This window comes from Rhinolophus sinicus, chromosome 12 (genome assembly GCF_057876585.1).
Source record: "Rhinolophus sinicus isolate RSI-liver-muscle chromosome 12, RSI-T2T, whole genome shotgun sequence".
Taxonomy (NCBI): Eukaryota; Metazoa; Chordata; class Mammalia; order Chiroptera; family Rhinolophidae; genus Rhinolophus; species Rhinolophus sinicus.
Window position 1 is genome coordinate 54,364,539 of NC_142512.1, and position 26,479 is coordinate 54,391,017.

At 53.1% G+C, this 26,479-nt stretch overlaps 1 long non-coding RNA gene across 2 annotated transcripts; it reads right to left on the bottom strand.

The window, feature by feature from the left end:
- Positions 1-1,398: 1,398 nt before the first annotated feature.
- LOC141568906 (uncharacterized) lies at positions 1,399-25,246 on the bottom strand. Of its 2 annotated transcripts, none has more exons than XR_016023052.1 (3): positions 25,094-25,246; positions 7,496-8,444; positions 1,399-7,313 (listed from the first exon to the last, which is right to left on the bottom strand). It is a non-coding gene; the product is annotated as an uncharacterized LOC141568906 (long non-coding RNA). The 2 variants fall into 2 exon arrangements; XR_016023051.1 differs by lacking the exon at positions 25,094-25,246 and adding an exon at positions 13,883-17,497.
- Positions 25,247-26,479: the final 1,233 nt, after the last annotated feature.

Here is a 26,479-nt window from a genome sequence, read left to right on the forward strand (position 1 = left end):
TTTCTACATGGGAGCCTGAGTGAACCAGAAAGAGGGTCCTCTCAAAAGGTCTATTCCCAAATTGACCACCCCTGGCTAACTTGGGAATTAAGAAGGACATTTTTTTAAATGAAGATGGTGGCCTGTGGTGGACTGTTGGCATTTTATTTTTATTATATTGCCAAAGTAGTTTCCACCTTCTTGCCGCTCTAAGGTAGCTTGTTCTAGAAATGGCCCCAGCTCATGCCTGCCTGCATCCATGCCAGTGAGTACCCCCTCTAATGCTGATTCTGAACTTGGCCATGTGACCAGTTTTGTCAATGAAAGAATAGCAAATGTGACACAGCAGAGGATTGGAAAGTATTGTGCACGTTGGAACTCTGAGACACCATGTGAAGAAGTCAGATCTCACCTCCTGGAGGATGAGAGGCCACATGGAGCGGAGATGGGATCCCTGGACCAACCAGCCGGCCACCTGCCAGAATGTAAGTGAGGCCGTCCCGGAGTCTCCAGCCCCAGCTGAGCCACCAGCTGACCATGTAGACCAGCCAAACCTGCCAGAAAAGAATTGCCCAGCTGACCCACAGCAAACCGAGAAATAATAGATATGGTTTTAAGGCACTGCATTTGGGGATGGTTTATTACTGGTACCCCCTCAACCCCCACCATGAGTCACTGGAGTAAAAGACTGTTTCATGTGAATGTGTATTTCCGTGCCTGGAACAGTTTAGTGGAGACACTCAGTACCATGAGTGTATGGAATGAACTTAGGTGTGACTGGAATTTCTCACATGTGAGAGACTTTCTTCACAACCTGTGTTGTGGTCTGAGCCTGACAAATAGCAGCCCCCTCCACCCCCCCATGTCAACAGGGCTCCCACCTCACCTGCCTCTACATATAAATGATAGTCTTGAGAGCATCACAGAGTTTATGGGGTTCGAGGTCAGGTTTTCTTTCCAAAGCAGGCCAGCGTTCAAGGCTGCTCAGCACACACAGGCTAGTTTGACAGAGCCTGCCGGGGTCCAGGCTCTGGGATCACCCAGGTTTGGGGCCTTACCTCCAACCCCCTCCACACCACTCACTTCCCCCTGCCACTTAGGCCTGGTGGCTGGTCATGTGGCAGCCTCCCTCCTGCCCTGGGAGCACCTGGGACCTAGAGTTACTCCACTTCCTCTCAGCCCCAAAGGCCCTACCCAATTCCGTGAGAAGTGCTCAGAAACCAGCCAGCTTAATAAAGTGTTGCCCATGGCTACTGTCATTGCCATTTGAGGAGTGCAAATTGCTACAAGCTTTATGGGGGCAATTTAGCAACATATTTAAAATTTTTAAGTGGCTATACCCGTCAACAAAGCACTTCTCCAAGTTTATCCTCAAGTATACAAAGTTTAAGAATGTTTATTTTAGAATTGTCTGTAAGAGCAAAAGAAATTGTGAGCAACAGACCGTCACACCCCATACAAGGTAAACCCAAAGATCAAGGCACAAAAGTGCTGGAGGGCTTGGGGCGGGGGAGAGGGGTACCGGTGAGAGTACATACTTTTCAGGGTTAGAATAAAATACTCAAATCTTACCTATTATATTTATTTTACTGGTTTTGTTAGATATTTGAAAACGTGTTCTATGAAATAGTAATTTAGAAATAGGGCTTTTTTCCCCCCACCCATGATTTTGTGAAACCATCTCTTCCCATTCACACCTACATTCTGTGTTGGTTTGTTGCACAATTTTCATAAAGCGTCATTGGAAATTTTATTCCAGGCCACAGGGTCCCATTCACTAAATGTGAATCCAGTGTTTCATTTTGTTTGGTTTTATTTGTCTGTCTTGTAGAGGCCCATTTATAGTTTGTACAAGGTAGCCACTCATGGTGTTGCATTTTAAATTGATATTTAAAATGTTGCTTGCAACAGCATTGATTAAAGTCTAATAGAACAAATATAAAATAATTCCTATTTTCTGAGGGAATTATTTTTAGATCTTGCCTTATATGAAATCATATACAATAAATGTCTATCGATAAGGGGTTGCCTTAATCGGCCATGGCACCTCCCTACGATGAAAGACTGTATAACCTTTAAAAAGAACGAAACAGATCTTCAACACAGAACGACATCTGCAATATATTTCTGAATGAAAAGAGCAAACTGTGGAATAATATGTACAGTATGATCCTATTTTTAAATACATTTATAGGTTAGTAATTGCATACAATGATGTAAATTAAAACAGGTCATGTTATTAACAGTTACTCTCTAGGCAAGTAGGATTGCCACCGTGTTCACTTTTCCTTTATACATTTCTGCCGACATTTTTAATAAATGAGTGTGTGTTCCTTTTATAATCAGAAAAATAACTGAAGATTGAAAATAAAGAAATATGTTGTGCCAATCCCCAAATCACCAGGCATAAGGGGTTAATCGGGTTTATGGGATAGATTCCATCATGCTTAATAGTTGTGGCTACATAAAAAAATTCAGCTGTGTCGACAATGCCCACTTCATGAACCGACAGGAAATCCAGTGCAGCTCCAAAATCAGAAGTAGACTCTCCCGGGAAATGGCATCTTAAAGCAGACATTGAAGGCCCTGGTTATCACTCTTGGAAACAAATGTTTCCATCACAAGCTCCTGAACTGTTCCACGAGGACATGCAAACTTCAGGGCTTAGACGCTCTTGCAGGGGCCCCTGGGACTGTAACTAGATCCAGTGACACCCCCTTCTAACGAGCCCACCTGCCCCCAGGGACCCCTGCTGTGTTAGTCGAGGTGTGCTAGAGTAGTGGCAGTACACTTCCCTGAAGGTCTAGGGGACAGACTCGTTTACAGATGACCAGTCCTCCCACTGAGAACAGCCGAAAAGGCTGCTTACTGGTTTTTCAAGACGTGGAGTGCTGACAAGGCAGCCGCCCTTGAGTAGACAGGCCACACACCCAAAGAGCAGGGAAACTGAGGTTACCGTGGACCCTACACTTCTTTCCCTCCCGAGGCAGCCGTCTGCTAGCCTGGCCCCTAAACCTTAGGTCTCTCACAGGTGGTGACCGGGTGCCAAGAGGGAGTAAACACTCAGAAGCAAACACTCCAGGGGACCAGACGGCAGCTGCCTGGCCTTCTCTGACTCGTCTCAGAAGTCATGTGCTGTCACTTCCATACACTCTATTGATGACAGGGAGTCACTAAGGCCAGCCCCGACTCACGGGGAGGGGAAGTGGATCCCCGCTCTTGCCAGGGGAGTGGCAGGTCACGAGGCAGAAGCGCCCGTGGGGAGGAGTGGGAGACGTGCACGTGGCCGACGTTGGCCCGGGAGCCATCAGCACATGGCGGTATCTGGGACCATGGAATCGACGTGTAGCATGAGAAGAAGGGCCTGCAGGGCAGAGGGAGAGAAGCCCTAGGGAGACCGGGCGCCCGCACAGTGGGAAGCCAGAGTGCGCCATGTTTCCTGGTCACCGGCGAGTCCTGTGAGCGGGTTACGGGCGGGCTCTGCCCCACCCATTTGGGAAGCAGTATAGAGAGGCCTTCTGGAAGTTTAAGGTGCTGGCCGCTTTGACTCTTGTTCCCATAGACTGTCATTTAAGTCATAGTCAGGAGATGGGAGGAGGATGGCGAAGGAAGCCCTCACTGAAAGGCAAAGAGCCCTGAACTGAGTTTACAGGGGGGCTCCCAGTTCCAGCTCTGGCACTAAGATGGTGTGACCCCCACGGAACTGTTGTAAGGAAAGCAGAATGCCATGCCTGCTCCTGGGGGCTCGTGCCTCTCTGTGGACCCCACCCCCTCCATCCCAAGTAAGGACAGACTTGGGGTGCTCCGGAGCCCGTAGGCACAGGCCCCACTGCCCTCTGGAGAGACCCCAGTCCCTGCTGCCCTCTGCCCTCACCTGTACACACACACACACACACACACACACACACACACACACACACACACTCTTCCACACAGGCATGACCTCTTGCTCAATAGACTTGGAAGCTTTTCCCAGATCAAAGGACAAGCAACAAAAAGCACAGGATGGGGCCTTCTTCATCCAGTTACCACCCCTGCTGGGCCCAGGATGCTCCCTGCAGAGGAGAGGGCGGGAGGCTGATGAAATCTCACAGTGAAGCTAGTGGAAGACCCAGCCAGGAATTTCCCGCCTGTAGGAGCAGCCCCTCTGCCCCCTTCTGTGGGATGGTGTGTCACCAGGGTTTCCCATTTGGAGAGGGAGTTCAGGGAAGGTCACCCCTCCCTCCCTCCCTCCTGATGGGGGAAGGAGAGTGTCCTGCTCTGGGGAGTTGGGATCACACCTGCCTGGGTCCTGGCCACACTTCTGACCTCTCTGTGCTACCAGTCACTTACTGCAAGCCTTGGTTCCCACATCTGTAAAATGGGAATTTTAATGTCAGAAACCTTCAAAGGTTATTTTGAGAGAAGTCCACAGCAGTGCTTATGAAAGCATTTTGCCAATTGTCAATGTACGCGTTGTAAAATGGTGTGTCATTAAAAAACTATTTTCTGTTGATGGAGAGGGAGAGATGACAGATTCAGGGAACCAGGAGTGTAAGCTGAGATCTTCAAGCACGGCGTGGAAGTGATTTCTGTGGTCTAAGGAAGCAGGGAGAGAACCACGGGAGGGAGGCCCCGAGGCAGGGTGGTGGCGAAAAGGAGAGCAGGTTATCGGGCGGCCCCGCAATTTCCGCCTGGCCCCGCAGAGCCGGAGCCGGTCCCTCTCCTCGTGCCTTCGCCTCCAAATGGTTTCCAGGAAAGGCATTGGTTGCCATGGGAACACATGTCCAATTATTCTACTTGCAGAAAATCACTTATCAGCCAACTTGGCTGGAACACATCCCTTCCACAAAGCAAAAACTGCCTCTTGGTTTTTTGCCTCCTCCCTGACCAGATCTTCACGTGAAGAGGTGGAGAAGCAGGCCGGGGACTCAGGCCACGAGAGAGGGAGTCTCTGGGCCGGAGAGCCCTTTAATAGACCATGAACGGGCTCCCCGGTGTCTACGAGTTAATGGACAAGTCGGAGCCTCCGGGAGGCGCTACGGGGTAGCAGGGTGGGGAAGGACTGAGGCCATTCGATTCCACTCCGCCAGCATCACTGAGCGCCTGCTCTGAGCCAGGTTCTGCTAGGTACTGGGCACGCAGAGGTGCTCCCAACACCTCCTTACACCGTTGATGGGGGGCTTGGAGTCAAGAGGGGGGTGGAGACCGGTGAGCAGGTCATTAACGATAAGTGATAAGGACGATGATAGGGTATGTTCAGGGTGGTAAGAAGTAGCTCAAAGGAGAAGAAAGAATGGGGGAAGATAACTGCGAGGCTGGGTTTTGAGGTATGAATAGGAGCCTGCCAGACAAGGGTGAGGGCAGGTGCTCTGGGCAGAGGAAATATGATTAAGGAGCAGAGTCTTGGAACAACAAAGTGTATTATGGGAACAAAAGGTTGTGAGCTCTGACCCTGTGGGGAGCACCGATGGGGGGCTGGATTATGAGACTGGGAGTCACATATGCCCTGCAAGGAGTGTGGCCTTTGGCCTGTGTACAATGGGAAGAACTCAGTTAAGACTGGCATTTGGCAAATGCAGGATGGATGGAAATCTGGAAGACCACCCAGGAGGCAGTGGCCACAGCCCAGGGGAGAGGTGAGGAGGCCTGAATTGGTGTCAACGGCAAAAGGAATAGACAGCCAATTGCAGGTTTGGGTCACGGAGGTGGACGGTGGGACCAGAACTCCACCCAGTCCTCAGCTCCAAGAGACAAAGTTTAGAAACACCCTTCACCAAAATGGTGAACAGAGGAGGGGCAGGTCTGGAGGGAGGAACAAGGCCAGATGGGGTCACGCTGAGAGGAAGGGCCACACGGAACACGGGGAGGCAGGGAGAAGGTCAAGGGCTCTGGAGCCAGACGGCCCGAGTTCGAATCCTGAGGCTGCTGCTTCTTGGTTATCTGTGTGGCCTCAGCGAATCCCTAACCATCTCAGAGAGTCAGTGTCGTCCTCTGTAAAATGACGCCCACTTCACTGGGTCCTTACGAGGATTCACTGAGGTGAGTATGAAAGTACCCGGGATTCTAGCTGATGTGAGCTCATGATGGCCAGCGTTCCTGGTCACACAGCCCAGGAAATGGAGCTGAGTTTAGGATTCCCTTTGGCCAGACCAATGAGACCATGTGGGTCCCTTCAGGGAAAAGGCCACCTTCTCCCCTGTCCCTCCTCGACATAACCAAGGCACGGCAGAGTTAAGATGCAGCTTCCCACGGAAGCAGCCAAAGTTACAAAGAGAAACGTGAAATGACAAACCGCCTGGAAAACACACTGCCTGTGGGAATCCCAGGCTCCCTCCAGTTCCCCACGGTACACACATCCCTCAGGAGCACCAGGTGACAGGCGAGGGGGGAAAGGGGCGTCACAGACTGAACCTGAACTCTAGTTAGCGCTCTCCAACTAAATGCAAACCCGTTGGTACCTGCACACACGACAACACGCCCATATGCGCGTCCCTGGGTTCTTTCTGACATTTTAGATTTATACACATGAGCACCTGTCCCCCCTGGATTGTGTCCTCCTGGGCCCTGCATGGGAAGCTCACTGTCCTGCATACTCCTAGACATTGGGCCCTGCCATGTCACTTTGGGCACGTTGACTCGGCATTCACCCTGGGATAGGTGTCCTGCCTCACCAGGGTGACATGACTTCTTGGAGACAGAAGCATCTCCCCAGCTGTCCCACTTTGTAGATATTGCATGATCTCATGTGGCCACTTCCCCTGAGGACCTGGGATGGAACAGTTCAGTCTCTGTACCCGCTTCTCGTGTCTTGCAGAAGTCCAAGGAAATGACTTCCCCTCACTGACCTTGACCACTCCGCACCTCTCAGCCAGATACAGGGCCAACTCCCACCAGCGAAGCAACACTCAGGGGACTCTGGTGTCGGGAGCTTCCCAGCAGGCTCCGAGCTCCTCAAGGGCGCTGCCCGGCTCGCTGGCTGCTTCCAAGTGCTCCTCCTGTGCCTAGCCCAGTGCCACACGTCTCGGTAAATGCACGGTAAAAACTAAGTGTAAAATCCCATCTCCAAGGTGGTGAACCCTGGTGGCCAGCGCTCATCTGCACAGTAGCAAGGAAGCTGGTGGGTGTCTGGGCTGCAAGACCCCAGCTAAGACCTGGGAGGGCCATCTGGCTGTGGCAGGGCAAAGTGGAATACCTGGGCAAAGTGCAGGAGGAGGCAGGGCGAGCCCAGCCTCAGGAGCACGCAGGTGGGGCAGCTGGAGGCACCGGAGGAGCCTGGGGGAAGCCTAGGCAGACAGGCTCACCATGGCCTTGACCACAAGACGCAGAGGAGCGGCTGAGGCAGCAGGACCCTCCTGTGGGAACAGACAGCCCAGGGTCACCCCTGTAGGGTGAGTGGTCAGTGCTCTAGGGGGCATTACACTGGACTCCATGGGGTCATCCCCACCCCACCCCCACACGTCTGGGACCACCCAGGGAGCAAACACTGACTTCTCCAATGCAAGAATTCCTAAATGCCCAGAAGGGCTGGGATCACCTTTATCTGTTCCTCCCTGCAACCAGGACAGGATCTCACTGCTGACCTCTTGGGACCTTTCGTTGTTGGCACCTGCTAGGGATGCCCCCGGGTTTCCATCCACAGTGGTGGTCTTCCTGAGAGCCATCCTGGTGGGGAGGAAAATCGTGAACTTCGGGGCTTTGCAGACCTCTATTTGAAAGCTACCACTTATAGCTAAGTGACTATAGCTAAGCGGACAAGTCAGCCTCCTAGGCGAGATTTCCTCGTCTGTTCATTGGAGGGGCTGATACCTAAGCCCCTTGCTCTGTGGGTCTACTGAGCAAAGCTTCTGAATCCAAAAACGGAACAGGTACTTTGATTAAAGGATTTTTGTGTTCTTGCTTAGACATACAGGGGAGCCTGAAGGATTGGGTTTGAATGTCAAAGCAAAGGGAAACTCAAATTCTGCAGGGAAAGCAGGTGCTGAAAGCAGCGCTGTCCTGGGAATCCAGACTGAGTTCCCTGGACAGACACCTGAGTCAATGCCTCCCTGACCCCAGGTGCCCACCCTCCTGCCTCACCTGTTACCTGGGCCACCACCCATCCTTGACACAGCGACATCCACTGACCTGAACGTGGGTGGCTCAGCGTTGAGCCGGTGCCAACAGCAGCCCCTGAAAAGATCAAAGCCCCATCCCCACCCCAGAAACAAAATGAGAAGGGCAAACCCTCGGGGTACAGCCAACAGAGGGTAATACCCCCCAGGTCTTGGGGTTTGGTTACAAATTACACTGTTTTTTAAAAGGAGAGAAATCTTCATAATGAAAAATCATGGTTCATTTGTTTGTTTTTTAGGGCAAAGCTTTCAGTTCTGTGGAACCATCCCAGCTTCCTTGTGATTTTATCAAAAACTTGGTCTATTTTGTCCCCCGCGAAGTAGCACCATTTTGCAGATATTCAGCTCCAACGAGAATGAATCTCTTCCTTTCTGAAACAATAAAAAAGTGGATAATTAGCATGTAACCGCTAATGATGATTTTAGAGGGGGTGAGCCGAGTTCATAACACTATTCTGAATATATTTGCATTTCACTGAACTCTTTTTTTTCTCTCTTCTGTAATTTTTTGTTGTAACTGTAATTATTTTAATTGAGATCTTCCCTAATGAAAACAAAGAACAATGGCTGCGGGAGGGCCTGCTCCTTGGGGTAACATGGATCCTGGCAGTGCCCCCTTTCCCGGGTCAGCCTCCAGGTCCCCGGGCCCCTCAGTCTCCGGTGGCTCTGCCCGCCTTCCAGCAGCATGAGTGGGGGGGGCTGTGTGTGCACGTATGTGCGTCTTGTATTTCTCTTCGTTCATTTACTCCCCTGCTCCAGCAGGACAGCACTGTGCACGGGGGAAAATACGGACCAAGAGATCTGGATTTTTATTCCAATTCTCTACCATTGACCAGGAGAGTGACCTTTGGCGCCTTTCCCTCTCTGTGCCTCAGTTTCCCATAAAATGCTGAGGTTGCATGTGGCCTCTCAGACCTCAGCTCAGTCTAGCCATGAGTCCCCCACCCCGTTCTCAGCGACTCCACTACGGTTGTGGGGGGGTGTACTCGATGTGTCAAAGGGGGAGCACATCCTGTGTCCCCATCCTCCAAATCCGCTTTCTAGAAGCTTCTACCGCACATGGCACACAAAGAGGAGGATGCTGGCGTGACCTGCCCTCTGGGCAGTTAACTTCAGGACTCCAAGGAGTAGCACAGGGTGCCAGGCAAACGCTAGTGGGCAGCAGGAAGACGTGGACCCCCCACCCCAGCCTGTGCAGCCAGGAGTTCTGGGCCCTCAGACGGCCCCACCCATCTGGCTTTGTGCCGGAGACTCTCCTCTGGTAAGTGACCTCTTCCAGGCAGCTCTGGGCACTTTGGCCACTTAATTCTGGCTCAGTTCAGCCCAGTTCTCCTCTCACATGTTCCTAACCAGCGTCCACACTGCTAAGTCGTGTCACTCAAGGCCCCGGTCCCCAGGTTTCTATCCCCACCCACAGCTGCTCATGGGCCCCCAATTCTTGCAGGCATCTTTCATTCAATGGATTTTACCCTGAGCCTTCCCTGATGGCTGTTCAGGTCTCTTTCTCTCTCTCTCTCTCTCTCTCTCTCTCTCTCTCTCTCTCTCTCTCTCTCTCTCTCTCTCTGCAAGCACAGGAACCCAGGTGAGCACAGAGATCTTCATTCAGACCCATGTAGGGGCCTCCTGGGAGGGAGGGAGGCCCGGTCCCCACCTCCAGGGACCAGACATTTAACTGGTTCTTTCGAATGGGCGAATGGGCGAGCTGCTGTGCCAAGGTGTGAGGTAAATGCCCAGGAAACTCACAGGGAGGCCGGTGGTCTGTGGAAGAGGCAGCTGCAAGCTGGGTCCCAGGGACGTGGGCAAGAGCGAGCCCTAAGATACACATGACGTGTCTCCCAGCCTCAGGTTTGGGGTCCTAGAGTTCGGTGAGGTGTGCCTGCTTGGAGAAACATTTCCTTCCTGACACAAAGGGTGGCTGTCTCTATTACCCTGGTTCCCTGCCTCCTCTGCATGGGCCCAGCCTGCCCCTCCCCAAGGTCACCAGAACCTTTGCCACTATGGCCAGTCCCTGGGAGGGAACTTGAGCTTCACAGAATGGAACCATGGCGGAGGCCGCAATATGTCCATCCACGCGCCTGGCAGGCCTCCGGTCAGCAGAAAATGCAGACGGGCAGCAGGGCCAGGAAGTTTCTGGAAGAACTGGTCCAGAGGGCCCACCCTGCCTCCCAGCCCCAGTGGGGCACCTCCCTCAGGAGCAAGGCCCCTCTCTCCCTCCCAGGCCACAAACCTCTCCTCCCAGGGGCGCTCAGTGACTCAAGAGAGGAAACTCCACCCTGATTTTTCATTGTTTTTGCAGAAAAGTTAGTTTCTGCCAAAAGGAAAAAATTAAAATGAGAACAGCCTTTCCCCACCCCCAACCCCCACCGGGAATTGTAATTCTCTTCATTAAATCTTCTGGTCTGGCCTGGCCTGGCCTGGCCATGGATCCTGGGCCTGGCGGGCTTTTTCTCTTCCTAGGCTGAGGAAGGCTCCGCCCCCTCCCTCTTTGGGTCAAAAGCAAGAAAAGAGGCGGGCCAGCCAGGAGGGTCCCCAGTGGGACACAGCACCAGAGAGAGAGGGAGAGGCCAGACCACTCCAGACCCCAGCCACCCCCGCCACAAGGCCACCACCACTCTGGACACATGAGTGAGGGTTCCAATTTTGAAAACCCAGCAGTGCGTTTCTGTGACCCCCCAAGGTCCTGCTGGCATCCCTCTTTCCTGGGAGAAATCTACCGGAGCCCACAAGCCCTGTCAGCCACCTGGTTCCCCACTAATCCCTGTCCTCATGTCACAGGGTCTTTCCTCTGTGTGCACATCCTCAGAGGGTCCAAACGTCCTCTTCTTGTAAGTGAGTCAGATTGCATGAGGGCCCAGCCTGAGGGCCTCGTTTTAATTTTATCACCCCTTCAAAGACCCTCTTTCCAAGGAAGTCACAGTCTAGGTACTGGGGGCCAAGGCTTCAACATATGAATTTAGGGGGAGACACACTTCAGCCCCTTACACATGGTATGTGAATTACATCTCCTTAAAGCTGTTTAAACAGAAGAGTGAAGGGTCCCCACAGCTTTTGCCAAAGAAGGGGGCCTGATTTTCCTCCACAAAGGAGCCACAATGGAACTTCCTCCCTTACTTCTCTGGATGCTGAAACACAATGGGCAGACCAGGCCACAGGAGGGTGTGACAGTTTGGAATCTAACACACCTGGCTTCAACCCAGCTGGGCAGGGGGACTCGATGGGGCTGACGCATGTCCAGGAGGGACAGCTGTCCCTCTACACATCCTCCAGAACATCTAATGAGGCCCATAGACATCTCCTGAGCTCTGCAGGGGGGAGTAGCAGGAGAAGCAGTGGTCAGCAAGTGAACACGCGGCCCAACTCAGGCAGCTCTGCCCTGTGGCACCGCCCCCCACAGGCTGGACGGTGAGCGTGAGGAAGCCGCTTCAGCTGGGGGCGGAGCTCCATGGTCCCCTCCCCTCCCCGCATACCCAGGCGCTGATGGCTCCACAGAGATGAACGCACTGGTGACTGACACAAGCCCCCAGAGGGCTCAGCTCCCTCTCCACAGAGGTGCCACCCACCAGGCTGCCCGGCAGAGCCTGCAGTCCCCCAGTGACGTGCAAAAAGGGTGATGGCCTCAGATTTGGGCCGGCTCTTATTTTATGAGGAATCTCGGCACCTCCAAAGCCTCCGTGGATATTAACCAATTAATGTAAATCCAAGAACAGGGAGATTGCCGATTAGCTGGCTGCTGTTGGCATTGGGTCATTAGAGGTGGTGAAAACCTTCCCTGAGCGCCCCTCCTGGGCTTGGCTCCAACTTATTCCATGCAAGTCTGGTGTCAGGGCCAAGAGAGGTATAATGAGGTGAGAGTCCGGTGAATGTGGAGTGGGAAGAAAAAGCAGTTTTCTGTCCCCTGCAGTGGACTCTATGGTAATGGCTGGTCAAGAGGAAATCTGGGCCTGGACTATTGGAAGCGAGAGATATGGACCAGTTTGTGACGGCCACTGGGTGCCCAGGGAACCTACGACTCGAGGAGTGTCCACAGGTCAGCGCTCATCTGGCACCAGGGAGGACCCTCGTCCTTGGGGCCTTAGGAAGACAGCTGTGGGGCAGGGCAGGTCATGGGAGCCAGGAGGCTGCTTCTAGGCCCTGCTGCACTACTGATCCACTTGGCATCTCTTCTTCAAAGTCACCACATTCATTCATTCACTCAGTCCATTTTCCAAGGCATTAAAAGCAGATTCTCATCTCATCAGCACATCCTGGCAGCTCGACTTTTCCAGAGTCAGCCACTTCTTACCTTCTCCAACCTGTCACTGTGCTCCAAGCCAACTAGGTTACTGCAGGACTATCCCAACAACGCCCATGCTTTCCCCTGCGTGTGCGTGCGCGTGCACACACACACACACACACACACACACACACACACTGTAGTGTCAGCACAGCAGCCTCTCCTTGGCTCCCATTCCTGCCAGAATAAGAGCCCAAATCCTCAAAACCCCCCACTTCACTCACTCCCACTGGCCTCCTTGCTGTCCTTAGCCACACCTGGCACATCTGCTGTCAGGGCCATGGCACCTGCCTTTCCCGGGCCTTGACCCCTCTTCCCACACACACTGCTCAGCTCCTCCTCCCCTTGCCCGAGAGTCTTCCCCGAGCATGCCACCTCCACAAGGATCAGCAAACCTTTTCTATAAAGGGCCAGATGGTCCATAATTTTCAGCTTTGCGAGCCAGACAGTCTCTGCAGAAACTATTCCGCTTGAAAGGCAGCCATAGACAGCACAGAAGGGGAAAAGCATGGCTGTGTTCCAATAAAACTTTATTTATAAATACAGGCGACAGTGAGCGGGGTTGGCTGATCTAGTCTCTAGTCTGTCCCCTGCCTGATTCTGCTTGGTAGCACTCGCCACCGTGGGACGACACGTATATCTGTCTACTTCCTTGTCATCTGCCTGCCCCGTGGAATGCCAGTACCACGAGCACAGGACTCTTTTACTCATTGATGTGTCTCCAAATCCTAAAACAATGCCTGGCACATATAGGTACTCAATGTATTAAAAACAGATAAATAAAAGGGTTACAAACTGTTAAAAATGCAATGAAAGCAACAGAAAATTATAACTAACATATATAAATATATTGATATGTACTCCTAAATGAATATATATAGAGAGGGTGCCAAAAACATGTGTACACATTTTAAGAAAGGAAAAGTGTATTAAACCTGTGATACTCAGTATATACCGACAACAGAAGATGAATACAAGCCACGTTTGACCTCTGCAATGAGAAGCGGTGCTCAAGCGTCCAGACACTTCATAAGCGTCCAGATTATGGTGAACTACTGCTTGAGCAACATAGACCAAAGTGTCCACTTGTGTACACTTTTCTGGCATCTCTGGTATATTATGTGAATTCTATATATTATATACGTATTATGTATATTGTATGTGTGTGTGTGTGTGTGTGTGTGTGTGTCACACTTATACGCCAGGCTTATATGTCAAGCCGATAAGGAAACAGCCAAGAAGGGGTTCAGTAACTTGTTCAAGGTCACAGGGCTAGGAGTGGCAGAGCCACACAAACCCAGTTCCAGAACCTGTCTCGACCGCATTCCCGTGAAATGAAGGGGTCGGAATGGATCGGGATACGCACACAGGCACCCATGCATCACTTGCCCATCTCAGGCGGCAGACTAGGGTGACCCTACTTGATGACAACACTCCCCTGTGAGTCTGCACTCTGCTGGGATCTCCAGCCCGGCCCTCTCGGCGGCCAGCGCCAATGAATGACACAGGTACTCAGGTACTTCTCTCCCCCACTTACCCAGGAAACAAAGCAGTCTTCACCCCTCAACCCTGGACCACTGGGGCTGCCAGCACTCAGTATCTGATTGCTCCCTGGGGTCTTCTGACTCTGCCGGAAGCCCCTGGAAAGTCATGAGAACTTCAGCTCAGAAACAGGAAAGAGTGCTGGCGGCTTTCAAAGCAACCTTGCCACTGAGAGTGGGAACAGAAGTTTTGATATTAAAGATGATGTGCTTATACAGGGTGGTGAATAAATGTGAGAAGATATTGCCCTCCAAAATCCTGGCACGAAAATTGTTTGTTTACTGGTTACTCTTCTCCCATCTTCCTCTCTGTCTCTTTACCCAGGAACCAGCGCACGGTTGTCACCTGTATTTCTGAAGGCAGGTGTGTGATACCCTTCCCCCTGCCGAGTGCCGAGAAGTCCATCATCATCAGGGAGATTGTCTACTGTTTTCAACAAAGACTCGAGCCCATAATCCATCTCTTTGGGTGGGTTTCTCTGACACGAGGAGAGGGGGGACAGGTGGGATTAGCAAGGCCTTTAGCGGCTCCCAAGGGTTCAGATTCAAACTAGAAGCTCCGTCCGAGCCTTATTTGGAAGAGAAACTCTCCACATCTCTGAGCCTCATGAGTCACCCAGCAGGAATGCTTGTGACATTTCATAACAAATAATAACAGTTCCTTACCTCTGTGGCCTTTTAATAGGCTGTCATATTAGCTCATGGGACCTACACAAATCTGAGAGGCCAGGTCCGATATTCTATCGACAAGGTGCACAAAGCCCAGGCAGCGTTGCCTGAGGTAACACTGAGATAGAGCCGCTGGAGTGAGCAGAGAATCCAGGCTTCTGGCTTCCGCCCAGTACTGCTCAGGCACTTCCTCCTCAAAGGCCAGGCCTCCTGTTTCTCTGATGCATAAACCAGTACTAAGGCAACATATCTCTTAACAAATGTGCGTCGGGTCCGTATTTCATGCAAGAAGCGGAACTAAGCACGATGCAGGAGAATAAGACCTGACTATGAAATCTCCAGGGTGGAAGGGACCTTACAGGAGAACCATCAGCCTTCTGGGCGACGCAAACATCTTCTCACTACGTCATGTATTGGTTATGAATTATTGCTGCGTAACTCTATCACCACGGCTTAGCTGCTTAAAACAGCACTCACTGATGATTTCACGTCTCTGTGGGTCAAGGGTCCAGCATGGCTTAGCTCGGTCCTCGCCTTCAGTCTCATCTGAAAGCTGCAGTCGAGGTCAAGGCTGTAGTCTCATCTGAGGCTCAACTGGGGAAGAGTCCGCTTCCGAATTCCCAGTGTCATTGGCAGGACTCAGTTGTTTGTGGCCTGTTCGATGGAGGGCCTCAGTTTCCTGCTGCTGTTGGCCAGGGATCCCCTTCAAGTCCTAGCTGATAGCTGGGCAGAGGTTGCCTTCAGCTCCTTGCTATGTGGACCACCCCAATATGGCCACTTGCTCCATCAAAACCAGCAAGACAGAGTTTCTTGGTAAGAGAAACGTCACATTTTACACAACATAACCACAGAAGTGACATCTCATCCCCTTTGCTGCATTCTATTGGTCAGAAGCAAGTCAAAGGTCCCGCCCACACTTAAGGCCAGGACCATGGGGACCAGTGTAGTCTGTCCCCCAGAACTCCTATGTCTTCTACCTTTTTCTGAACATCTCCAGAGACAGGTTGCTTACCAGCTCACAAGGAAGCCCTTTCCATTCTGATGTCACTCGAAAGTCCTTCCTAGGATCAAACCTAAACCCACTTCCCTGTAACTTTTACTCATTGGTCACGGCCCTGCCATGTGGAACAACACAGAAAAAGCCCAATCTGGCAGAAGTTGACCTCCAAGAGGGCAGGGATTTGCTGTCTCTTCAGAGAGCAGCGTTGCCAGAGAGTCCCAGGCACACAAAAGGTATTTAGTAAATATGTAGTAACTAGAGGACACAGGGCAGTTCAGTGGGGTTGTCCCAGTGGCTTGCTGGCTGGTGTCTGATGCAAAGGCAGCTGTGCGTGGGAGCTCGCTCAGCCACAGGGCTTGGAGGACAGACCTTCACAGTCTTCCCGCGGACCCAGAAACCTGACACTTGAAGACAATCCAGTTCAATCGTACCACTAGAAAAAACACGACACACTCAGGTCACACGGCTGGTAAGTGGCAGAGCCAATAGCGGGAGTGGCCTCTTGTCTCCCAGCATCTCTCTGCCTCTATCTTTGCACGTGACCAACCGGGGCCCAGGACACCACACAGGCCTGCACATTGCATCCTGGGAGTCTGCACCCAAGGCGATTTCTCCCCTTTCTATGAACTGTCTTGATCCCTGGCCAGGCAAACCAGATGTGGCCTATCACATCCTCCCAGGCGACAGCAGGTTAGCAGAGGGCCTCTGCGGGCTGGACAGGGATCTGAGGACTGACGCACCTGCTCTGCATTCCAGAACGTGGCCTCTCCCCCAGGAACGACCACAACCCAGTGAGTTTCCTGGGGGGCTGGGGCCGTCCTGACACTGAGAACCTCACCCAGCACGGTCTCCCAGGCCTCCAGGCTCCATCTGCTCTGCAGCTTCTCAAGGGGGTCCCAGGTGCTTCCTCCCTGCCCCACACCTCTCAGCACAGGCTGTGAGCTGTGGGGGGTGCTCGCAAGTGTTGACTGGATGATTGAGCAGGAGGGGCTCAAAAGCCTGGCTGGGAATCTCAGCTGGGACGCGCAGCCGCCCCACCCACGAGAGGACAGGCAGAGAGCGACCCCAGGAGACTCCTGCTGTGGCCGGGACCTCCGAGCCTCGAGCTAAGGCTGCACCTAAACTGTTCTGGAAACGGAGATGTCACGAGGAGAAGCAGGACCCGCAAGCCTGTTTCCTTCCTTGGAAATGTCCCGGTCACCCCGTTACTCCTAGCCCTCTCTGCTCTGCTCTCCTGACTCTGAAGGCTCTCCTGCCTCCCCTCAGGTGGGCTCCTTCCTCCCTGTCATGTGCCTTCAACTTCTCCCTCTGCAGCTAGTACATAACACGTGCTCAATAAATAGTCCTAATTAAGTGATTGTGGTTCTAACTGCTCCTTTCCCCTCCATGTATTAACATGCTCAAGGTTCTGTCATCTAAAAGAAACATAAAACCTTCAAAATCATTTCACGTGGTAGGCCAGAGGTGACTTGTATTTATGCCTTTGAATTTTTACACTTCAGTCTTCTCTATCATGAGTGCATATTAAAAATGATTAAAATTGATAACAGCTGACATTCCCTGAGCAGGGACCCGGTGCCAAGCTTTCCAAGCCGGTTTTAGTTCATCCCTGCCCCCAGCAGCTCCATGCAGGGTGACAACTGTCCCAGTTTTCCCACACCGAGGGACTTCCTGGGACGGCAAAGAACAGGGCAGTCTCTGGTATACAGAAACGGTTGGTCTCCGTTCCATGCGGGAGACTCTAGTATGTTCCCCATTCTACCGATGAGGAAATTGAGGTTTAAAGAGGCCTAAAACTCCACCTCAGAACTTTTTCCAAAACTGAGCAAAGGACTTAAATCAACATTTCTTCAGAGAAAATATGTTAATGGCCAAAAAACACCTGAAGAGATAGACAGTCACCGTCATCGTCATCAGGGAAATGCAAATCAAAAACACAAGGAGCTACCACTCCACAGCCATAGGGATGGCTGGAATTTTTTAAAAAATGGAAAATAAGTGTTGGTGAGGATGTATAGAAATGGGAACCCTCACACATGACTGGTGGAAATGTGCAATGTCTCTGCCACTGCGGGAAACAGTTTTGCAGCTCTTCAAAAAGTGAACCATAAAATGACCACATGAGCCAGGATGCCACTCCTAGGTGTAGACCCAAAAGAATTGAAAGCAGAGACTCAAACAAAGCCTTGTGCACACACGTCCAGAGCAGCACTGTCCACAATAGCCCTAAGGTGGAAACGACCCAAGTGTCCACCAGCAAGGAGCAGAGAGACACACACACACAGTGGTCCAGGCACACCACGGACCATTTTTCAGCCCTTCAAAGGGAATGCAGCACTGACACACATGCTGCAGCACGGACGGCCCTCAGACGTGGCCTCATGGAAGGAAGTCAGTCAGGGAAGACCACATGCTAGAAAGTTCTATTCGTATGAAATATCCAGAATGGGGGAGTCTCTGCAGATGGAAAGTGGTTGCCAGAGGCTAGGAGGAGGGGATTGGGCACCAGGCAATGAAAATGTTTGGAACTAACAGAGGTGATGACTGCACAAATGCCCCTGAATTGTTCACGTTGAAATGATTCATTTTAAGTCACATGAATCTCACCTTAAAAAAAGAAAAACCAAACCTGTGCCTCAGGCCACGCAGCCGATGGACATGAGCGTGGCATTGAGTGTGGTCTGCCAGCCCTGTGAGCCCGTGCCCGTGCCCCAGCTCCCCTGGCCACGGCCGGCCGACCAGCTGCCCCCTCTCACCTTCCCTTCCAGACACACTTCTCCAGAACCTACTCCACGCGCTCATCGCCACGGCCAGGCTTCCTTCCCGCCGCGCTGCGTGGTTCTCCCGTGGCCTGCCACTGGGCCGTCCCCAATGAACACCATTTGGGGGTATTTGCCATTTTTTCCAACTAGTACAATAGTTGCATAAAAGTTTTCATAAAATTGCTGAGTAAAGCCCCGCTGGCTGCCCCCGGGGAGGGCAGAACCCACCCAGACGGCCTCTGTAGGTCACTCACATGAACCTCTGAGCCCATCACCCGGGTCCATATTCCGGTTCCTCTCTCTTTACCCCCAGTCAGCCCCGCGACCCTGCTTGGCACTGTCCTCTCCTTCCCTTTGCTTCCCTTATGTTTCATGGGGCCGTCGTCCTGGGGCTGGAGAACCATTGTCATTCCCTGCCTGTGCTCTGCCCTGCAACGTGAGTCTGCGGTCGGAAACAACGTTGCTATCCCCAGAAGGCCTGTGGAAGAGATTCTGATGGATTTCACGCCATGGCCTCCTCAGCCCAGCCCTGAGGAGAATGGTGAGGCTGATCTTGCAAGGGAGCCTCCTGCCTTCTGTTTGTAAATATGTCACCAAGAAATAGGCGGTGGGAGAGAAGTCACAAACCTGTGGGAAGGAGGCTGTCCCTCTCAGGCAGAACGTGGAGAACAGGTGGAGGACAGGGCCTCTGGCAGCCTGCTTCCTGGGGGACCCCGGGGGCCCACCAGGGACACACAACCTGCCTTTCGGCTGCGGGACCCAGGGTCCCCTGGTTCACTCTCCTCACCTCCATCCAGAGTGTCCAGAAAGCAGTGAGCAGAAACCGGCAGGGGAAATAGGTCCTGTCCACACACCCGTGGGGCTTCAAGGATGAGTAGGATGGAGCGACGGGGAGGAAAACACACAGGTGACTGGGATTGTGGATGGAGCCCACCTGCCCGAGAATCACCAGTGGAGTTTGGAAAAATGCAGAGTCCCGGGCAGGCCCCTGACCTACCTGAACAGGAGACCTTCTGGGGATGGGCCCAGGACGCTGCCCGGAGGGCTGAGTCCCTCTCTCGCTGGTCTCTGAGGTGGCCAGGCCTCCACACATTGCTCCTCACTCACCCTTCTTGCCCACCGTTGCTCATAAGGAACCCACCCCCGCCCAGGGCTCCGGTGGCCTTCCTCAGGGCCAGCCCTCTGCCTGCCCTGCATGCACTGACAGCACCAACGGCCAGCGGAGGGTAGCCGGCCGGGGCACGAGTCAGTTGGACCCTAGTGCATGCACAGGATCACTCAGCCAGCGGGGATGGAGACGTCAAAGTGCACCAGCAGGGGACAGTCACTACCCCCAGGGAGAGCCACCAGATGATGGGCTCCCAAAACGAGCACGGGGCAGGGGTCTCAAGCGACCTGGATGAGGCCTGTGGATTTCCCATGGGGCTCCACTTCCTCCTCTACAGAGTGAGGCTTTGGAAATGGCTCCCTCTGAGGTCCTTTGTGGCTGTGACGTTCCGTGGCTGTGGCCACCTATGGCCTCTGTCCCCTTGGGGGTGGGCTTCCCAACATGTAAATGCAAACCCAGAGTGGAAACCCTCAGCTGGGCCCCACACCTCCTTCTCAGCAGGCCCTGGGGAGGCTTCTGTTGGACACAACACCTTTTTCAAAGAAATGTTTTATTAAAGTATTATATGCATAAAGAAAGGCCTAATACTATGTATCCAACTTCAGGAATTTTCACAAATGAGCACACCCATGTCATCAAAACCCAGCTCAAGAAGAGGACATTGCCAACACCCAGAGTCCCCTCCCGCCTCTTCCCATCACTAACCCCCACCTGGACAGCCACATCCTAACGTGTACATCAGTCATCTTGCCCCTTTCTTTACCTTCATATAAATGGAATCCCACAACATGTACACTTTGTATCTGCTTCTGCCTCCCGCACCTTATCTGTGGGCCTCGCCATCTGGGCGTGGAGTACTTCATTGCCTCTCGTTGCTCGTCTTTCTTGGGAACAAATCACAATTCACCACCAACCCCATCCCCCGCCAGTCCTCTGAGGCTGCAGGTGGGGTCAGTGTCAGGGGGGCTATTATGAAAAGTGCTGATGGGAATGGGCTGTGGTGACCATTTGTACACATTTGTTTGAGGCGTATACCTGGGGATGGAACCGCTGGGTCATATGGCAGGCGTACATTCGGTTTGAATAGGTATTGCCCATTTTCAAAGTGGTTGTGCCAATCTACACCCCCACCACCAGTGTGAGAAGCTCCAGGCAGCGCCCCCGCCCCCGCCAGCCTCACCAACACGTGGGAGGTCAATCTTTCTTGTTGTAGCCACTCTGTTCCCCATGTAATGGCATCTTGTGATTTTAATTTGTATTCCCATGATGCTTAATGAAATTGAGCACCTTTGTATATGCTCATCATGTCTTTTTAACATTGATTTGCTGATGTTCTTCATATAGTCTGGGCGCTAAACATAGATATAGATATGGATTCAACATAGATATGGGTGAGAATAGAGAAAGAGACAGAGACAGAGATAAATATCGATTGCAAATGTCCCTCTGACTCTATGCCGGTGATTTTTATCCTCTATTCTGTTAATTCAATGAGTTACACTGATAGAATTTGAGTTGTTAAACCGATTCTGTATTCCTGGGATTCTGTATTCCTGTGAGGTTTGGGCATCAAGATTAGACGCAGAGCCGGGAAGTGTCCCTCTCTGTCTATCCTGTGAGAGTTAGTGGAAGGTTGGTTCCAGGGCACTCTCGGGGTTCATCTGAGGAAAGACCCACTCAGCTCATCTTTGCTGGGCCTGGGGCCTGTGTCTGGGGTCCTGTGTGTGTGGCCTCATCTGCCTTCTGAGCACGCGGGAGGGGGACGTGGGGTCTCACCTGACAAACGCCCCTGAAGGGCTTGAGCAGGAGGTAGGAGCTGCACCCAGGGCCCCTCCTGGGGCTTTGCTCTTTCTTCTCCTCCTTATTCCTTCTCAGCTTCTCTCTCTCTCTCTCTCTCTCTCTCTCTCTCTCTCTCTCTCTCTCTCTCTGCCTGGCAGGACTGCCCACAAACTCCTCCCCAATCCTGCACACGCATGTGTGTGTGTGTGCGTGTGTGTGTGTCCCCGCATGTGCATGTGGCCAGCGGCATGCCCGCTGCTGGGAGATCCTGGAAGCTACTTGGTCACAGTCACTCACCTGCTGTGGCCTGGACTCCCGCTTGAGCCTCCTTCGTGCCCCTCCCGCCCCCCACCCCACCCCCATTGCTGCTGCCTGCGCCTCCGCCATTTGCTGGCTCTGCTGCTGGAGCCAGCAGCCTGCAGTGGTCCCGTGGCGTGTGCTTGCACATTCTTCTGGAGTGCCATGAAAGATTCATGAGGGCCGATGTGAAGCTGTGCTGACTGGGTAAAGGCTGGCTGCAGGGCAAGCCCTGGTGGTGGGCAGGGGGCTGGGATGGGCAGCCTGGCACCAGTCCTGGCCACAGAGGAGGGGTGCCTCACTGCGGTGCCCTCCAAGTCAGCACATTGTCACCAAGAGAGGAGGGGGAGGGGCACCCAGTCGCTGAAAATCAGGCTAGTGTTCCATTAGCACAGACACAAGACCTAAAGCACGCACAGTCCTGGCCAGGAGCTGCCTGGCTGTCCTGGATGGGGGTTGCCCGGGCAGCCCACTGCCTCTTGGCGGGGTGGAGGGAGTTGCTCCTTAATGCCACGTAAAGGTTAGCGAGCTGGTGTGTACAGTCTCCCGAACGCCTGCGTGTGTCTGATAAAAATGCAGCTCTGCTGTCTCAAGGATGTGCTGAGGGCAGGAGGCGAGGCGAGTGGGTGGGTGACTCCTCCAGGAACAAGGAGCCTAGAAAAGGGCACGCGTTCCAGAACCTTCCATATTGAATTCAGTGAGCTGTGCTGACAACTGACAGCCTGATGGAACGGTCCTCCTGCCTCTCCCCCTCCATCCTCATCCAGCCAAACATTTTCAACCGAGCTCTGGCCTCAGGGCCTCAGCCCTGCTCCCACTGGCCCTGCCTGGGAGCTGAACCCACAGCCCTGGAGGCTCCTGAAGCCTCCGCAAGACCCCAGGCAGAGGCTGGGGAGGATGAGCGTGCCCTGCCCCTGATTGGAGCCCCCTGCCCTGAGTGGGGGCCATGGGAGGAAGCTCAGCCAGCCCAGGCACTGCAGCTAACTCATGTGATGATTTTAGGCCCATCCCTTCCCTTCCTAGACCCCATGGCTTCTTCTGTGAAGGGACAGAATTGCCCCTGGAGACCTGGACCGGCCTTCCCGACCCCAGTAGCCCACAGCACCATGGGGTCTGGGAGAGGTGAATGAGGCTTACAGCACTGGAGCCCCCCAGGGACACAGGGCATGGTGGGATGTTGACCTTGGGCGCTAGGGACCCTTCCATTCTAGAGAAGGGTATCTGTGGGCCTCCCCCAAGCCAGGGGCTTTGTGGGCTCTCAGCAGAAGTTGCACGCGTCGTCCCCATTACGTAGTCTCCATATCGAGAATAATAGCAATCACCCTAATCACAGCCTAGCCCAGTGGGCTGGTAGCTGCCTGAAGGGAATTATGACCACAGAGGAGAGGAATATTCTTAGAAACTAGAGGAATCCCCCAGCCTCCTGGCCGTTGGGGAAGCGACGGGGAAGAAGCAAACCTTGCCACCTGGGCTGTAAGCAGTGGCTGTGGGTGGGCACCTGTGCAGGGAGGCTGTGGTGAGGGCACCAGTAGACAGGATTACTTCCTGCCCGAGGCTTCCAGTCTGGGCCCAGGAAGCAGGACCTGCCCTGGCCCATGTTCTCATCGATAGAAATAACATGTGTCTCCGGATCCCCAAGACCAGTTTATCCCCTGCACCCCCAAGAGCACACCTCTTACCAGCCTCTTTCTTCGGCACCTGATTTCAAAAGAGATACTAACAGACTAGAGTTTGCCCCATTTGGAGGTGGAGAGAGGGAAGGAGGTCAGGACACGGAGGGAGAGAAGATACTGGTGAAGCGTTGGTTTCAAGGAAGGAAACAGCTTACACAGGGGCATGGGTTGGTTTGGGGTGCCCCACAGAACCCACGGGCAGAGGAGCACAGGGCCTCAGGGAGGGTACGAAGCAGGGCTAGCCAGTGTCAGACATGCCGGGGTGCCCTCTCCACCTCTCCTCCCTGCCTCCTTCTGCCTGGTGGCTGTGTCTTGCTCCCTCCTACCCAGTCCTCCTGGCAGGAGGTAGGGCTGCCCTCAGCAGCTCTTCCCCAAAGCTCAGTCCGACCCAGGGGCAATTTCCTAACAGCAGTGCCAAATGCCCAAGAGAGAAAAGCTGATGGGCTCAACCTCGGTCCAGTTCATCCCTCACCTGGGCGCCTGTGGCCGGGGGGAAGGTACAAAATCAACATGGCATAGGCAAGTGGTTAAAGGGTGCCCCCCATTACAGGCTGGGCCATTCCCCCCAAAACTGTGCCACAGATCAAATCCTGTGAGGTGTGGTAGGAGTCAGGCACGAGAAGCAAAGGGGAGACTGGCAGGGGACAGTGGAAGGGCAAAAATGGGGACATGAGTTCTGTGGCCCCAGGACCCTTGGAGGGGCAGAGAGGGGAGGTGGCCCTGAAGGAAACAGGCTGTGGCCTGGTGTCAGGAGCCTTCTAATGACTAGGTGAGCTGACTCACAGAAGGGCTGCCTCATCAAGGAGACAGTCTGCATCCCTGAGAACACCGGCTGGACTCCTGCCCACCTGCCGGGGACAGTGCACAGCAGGGTCAAGCATGGAGAGAAAGAGATACACAAAGAGTTCCCCTCCCTCCACCTTGTTTTTCTACCCAGGCCCTCAACACACTGCATGGTGCCCCCCCACACTCGGGGAGTGCGGGAGCAATTTGCTTTACTCAGTCCACCGACTCACACGCTAGTCTTTTCTAGAAATACCCTCATAGACACCCAGAAATAGCATTTAACCAGCTATCTGGGCATCCTGTGACCCAGTCAGGTTGACACATACCATCAACCATCACAGCCTCTAAGGGCCACCTCACGGCAAACTCGTGTCCTTCATTCAGGCCGTGTGTGACCAGGCTCCTGCTTATCACTCCAGCTTCCTTGGGGGCGTCCTCCTTCCAGACGCCGCCCAGTGTCCCTCAGAGCCACATTCTCTCCCTTTCCGGGCTGGGTACCTGTGCCTCTCTCCTGTGCATCCTTCTCTCTTCTCACCAAAGCTCCTGCTTCCAGGGAGCCTCCCTGCTAGGCATGGAGACCGTTCTGTCCCTCCTCACACCGAACCTACCTCAGGTGCAACTAACTGCAAACTGTGAGGTGTGCTGGAAAGAAAAGAAGCAGGAGCTGCGAGGGAAACCCCGTGGGGAGTCATCCAGTCTGGGTAGGAGGGACGTCGGCTCCTCAGAGCATCTGGTATGAACACAGCATCCAGCAAAATCAAACCTGTATTTTCAATCCTCCCTTATCAAAACAATCCTGAAATCATTCCATACATGGTCTACAAGACCCCAAGTCAAACTCCATCTCACATTAAAGCACCAGGCAGGCCCTGCCTAGCTCCCGGCAAAGGGTCACGCAGCTGGCCAGAGGTGGCTGGAGGCGAGGAGCAGACAGCCGCCCTTCCCGGCCCCCTTTGCCGGCAGCTGCGTCATGGGCTGAGCCCCTGAGCCAGCAGGGAGGGGGAGACGAACAGAGGGAGGGAGGCAGTGCAGCGCTCTGCTTCTCACTCTCCAGCGAGGCCAGAACGCTGCTGTACGCAGTCAACCCAAATCTAATCTCCCAGAGGAACAATGAGGAAAAGGAAAGGTCTAACCTGTTTCCAGCCTTTTGCATTTTCTGTTTGGGGATCTACGAGGAAGCTGGGCACTTGAGAAATGGTTCCGGCTCTGTGGTGGGAACCCCTCCACCCCTCTGCTCCTGTGCCCACGGAGTGATGGACCTGGAAGGCACTGGCCACCCTGTGGGTCTCCTCCCGGGGAGCTCACAGACCGCTCGCCCCTCCCGTTTCTGTCTTGTTTGCAGTCAACAACTTCCATCCAGGGTTTCTGCTCACAGTCCTGTCTGTTCTGTCTTTTCCTACTGCCATCCAAGGGAGGTGGGGGAGCAGAAGTTGATAGCTTTGTGGAATATAGAATGTAGAACTGGAAGGGACCCATGTGTCCTGACCCCTGGAGGGCCGCAGAGTCTTCCTGCCCAGACCAAGGGCCACACATCGAACATGCAGGTGCAGGCTGAATAAGTAATGCCCAGATCGGGGTTATTTTGCAGAGGCAGACACATGCAGTTGCAAATAATCAAATACAAATTGATTTTAAACCACTACTGAATTCAAAGTAGCCTTTTGTCATTGTGAGCTTTCTCAACCAATGAATCCTAAAAATAAAAGCACCAGCACGTGAAGAGATCCTCAGCAAGTCTGACATTAAAATGCGGTTCACAGACTTGAAAAGATGGGGAGCCTCAATACCACGGCAAATCCATCTTTTCAGTTGAAGAACATGCACTCTGGGGAGATTAAAAGCTTGGTCAGGGCGCCTGGACCAGCCCCGTCTCTGACCTCAGGCCAGGGCGGGAACTTTCATTGCTTTGAATCTCCATTCCACTCTGTAAAATGGGATTGCTGAGAGGAGTCAATGAAAGCATCCAGGCACTGGGGCAGACACAGTGCCTGGCACATAGTAGGCACTCATTAAGTGATAAAGATAGAGAGATTACCATTGTCATTATTGCTATTGCAGCCTGTGGTCTTGTGCATTCTCCGTTTGCATCTAAGCCACTCCGGCCCTGTGGATTACGGGGCTATACACACACATCAGAGTTGGGGAGGCACCATAGTCAGATAGCACAGCCACTTTGTGCTACTCCATTCCTGCCTACAACTGACAGTTAAGAAATACACATCCGTCAGCTCAGAGCCCATGCTGTGAGCTCCCGTAACAAGCAGTACTTTTTCTCCCACGGCTTGGCTCTTTCTGCATTGTCTTTGCCTGGGTAAAGGTCTGGGTCTCACATCAAAAAGCATCAAAAAGCAAGCAAAGTGTGATCGCAAGTCAGATGAACAGTTCACTGTTTAGCACCAGCGTTTAACAGTGATTGATGGATAGATGGTGGAAGGGTGGAAGGATGGGAGGGTGGGTGGGTGGGTGGATGGATGGATGGATGGACCATTTCTTGGGATGGGAGAAAAGCAAGATAGTGG